We start from the raw sequence: 2,500 nt of genomic DNA on the forward strand, positions 1-2,500 counted from the left end.
ACACACAAACGTATATATATATATATATATATATATATATATATATATATATATATATATATATATATATATATATATATATATATCACAAAAGACACACACATATCTTAAAACACCCTCAGCCACCCAGGATATATATATGATCCGTTTTTACGAGATACACTTATTAATTCAGTATGGTATAATTATCGAATAAGATCAGTAGAGTTTTTGCCCTTGTTTGCAATCGTTATAGGATAACGCGTTAAAAATAAAATTACACAGAAGTACAATTAATGTTAATAGCTGATAAAGTTATGCGAACTTTGTTGCATACTCTCTCTCTCTCTCTCTCTCTCTCTCTCTCTCGTGTGTCAGTATGATAAAGCAAGAAGAAAAAGGAAGAACAGTAAAGAACATATATAAAAAGGTTTATTGAAACAGCGTCTCATCATGGTGTGGGCACCACGATGCATAGGGATAAATAAAAAAGCGAGTATTCCATTACTTTTCACTTCATTTGATATGCATCCATATGACACAGAATGCTCTCGGTGAGTACAGGGAATCAGATAAACGTCACTGTGCGGGACTAGGTATAAAACATTTATTGTAGTTTTAATTGTAAATTTTTCGGGCATTTAAGTAGAAATTAAATGATTTCAGTTCTAGTGAGAACAACATTTCGACTGTAAAACATAATTTGTTGTCTTGATGCGTTTTCAAGACTCTTTTGCTGATTAGTCACACATCTCTTCAACGTTTCCCATGTACAAATGTTTGTGTGCAGTATAATATTAGTAACTAAAGTGTATACTGATTCAAAGTTCTAATCCAAAAGAAGCAAAACTGGCCTCAGATACTCATATTTGTCACTCATCCATTTTCTGACCCAGATAAGGGGAGAATTCCATGTTGAAATTGACTTAAAATGCAGATTCAGGACATTATTGTTGTTGTTATTATTATTATTATTATTATTCGTCTTTCTGTCCTATCATTTGGTTAAAATAAGCGACAGCGGCCTATAAGCTAACTTTAAAGATAGGGTCTTATCAGATTTGCAAAGGATCTCTTCTTGCAACTTGGAGAAGTTAACGTTGTGGAAATACAGAAAGTGGAAGCATGGAATATCTATCTAAACTTACTGTAATCAAAACAGAATTTTATAACCCAATTTATTTTGCCAATGGCCCATATTTACAGTATTCGCTACAGGATGCCAATTTTCCCACTGGCAGACTGAGGCCCTGCTGTAAAAGAAATCAATCAATCAATAAATTAATATAAAAAATTCTCACAATTCATACATTCCATATTTATCAATCAATTAGTGAATAAGAAATACCACAAATAAGTAGCCAAAATGAAAGACATTGATCGCATATTTTGCAACTCTGCGCAAGAGACTACACCAGGAATATATGAGAAGAAACTTGAAGGAAGTATTTCGACGTGAAAGGAGGCAGCTTGTTGTGGTAGTAAAAGTAGAGGAAACTGGATAAATTGAACCGAATTTGTTAATAAGAAATACTGGTCATCTATGATCGCATATTCCAGTAGTAAGGATCGAAACCAAGAGCAGAGAAGTGCAAAGCAACATTTGCTATATTCAGGTCCTATGCTTGATTTTTTTAGGATCCGAATTATTGAAGAAAGTTAAGGAAAAAGAGAAAATGAAAGTCGAGAAATTGCTCTATTTATTATTTATATTGAAGAAAGTAAATTTAGTTACAATAAAAGAAAGAAAGAAAAACTTCAACTGTTTTTAGTTATAAAAGAAAAAAAAAAAAAAAAAGAGTCTACAGCACCCGGTATTCCCAGGCGGTCACCCATCCAAGTACTAACCGGGCCCGACGTTGCTTAACTTCGGTGATCGGACGAGAACCGGTGCTTTCAACGTGGTATGGCCGTAGACACAAGTGTTTGTAAATTTAAGACTTATATTCGCTTCTCTCTTCACCGTTTCCGATGTACAGACGTTTACGTTTATGTGCCGTGTAAAATTAGTAATTAAAGTGTACTGATTAAAACTTATATAGATAAACTGCCTTCATACATTATTCAAATTTGTAATTCAGGCATTTTCGGACTCGGACATTAGTTGCTTAACCGGAGGTTTACACCTTCAAATGGACTTAAATAACAATGCATTTAAACGAAGATTCAGTTCATTTTTGTTGTTTTTGGGCATTATTATTATTATTATTATTATTATTATTTATCTTGTATCAACTGACTAATTCAATAGGTAAATAATCGACATCAGCCTATGAGCTACCTTTAAATACGGACTCGAATCTGATTTGAAACGGATATCGTCTTGCAGCTCGGAAACGTTAAAGTTGTGGAAACACAGAAAGTGCAAGGAAGTGGAAGCAGGGAACATCCATCCAAACTTACTGTAATCAAAACAGAGATTTATACACCAATTTATTTTGTCAATGGCCCATATTCGAAGTATTCGCTAAGGGATGCCAAGTTTCACACTGATAGACTGGTGCCCTGCTAAAAAACAGGT

The 2,500-nt window shown here is 33.6% G+C and overlaps 1 non-coding gene across 1 annotated transcript; it reads right to left on the reverse strand.

Moving 5' to 3' along the window:
- Window positions 1-1,778: 1,778 nt before the first annotated feature.
- On the reverse strand, window positions 1,779-1,897 carry LOC149769327 (5S ribosomal RNA). The gene has a single exon (XR_016419181.1). It is a non-coding gene; the product is annotated as a 5S ribosomal RNA (ribosomal RNA).
- Window positions 1,898-2,500: the final 603 nt, after the last annotated feature.

This window comes from Sinohyriopsis cumingii, unplaced genomic scaffold, assembly GCF_028554795.1.
Source record: "Sinohyriopsis cumingii isolate HCF-2022 unplaced genomic scaffold, ASM2855479v2 utg003963l, whole genome shotgun sequence".
NCBI classification, from domain to species: Eukaryota; Metazoa; Mollusca; class Bivalvia; order Unionida; family Unionidae; genus Sinohyriopsis; species Sinohyriopsis cumingii.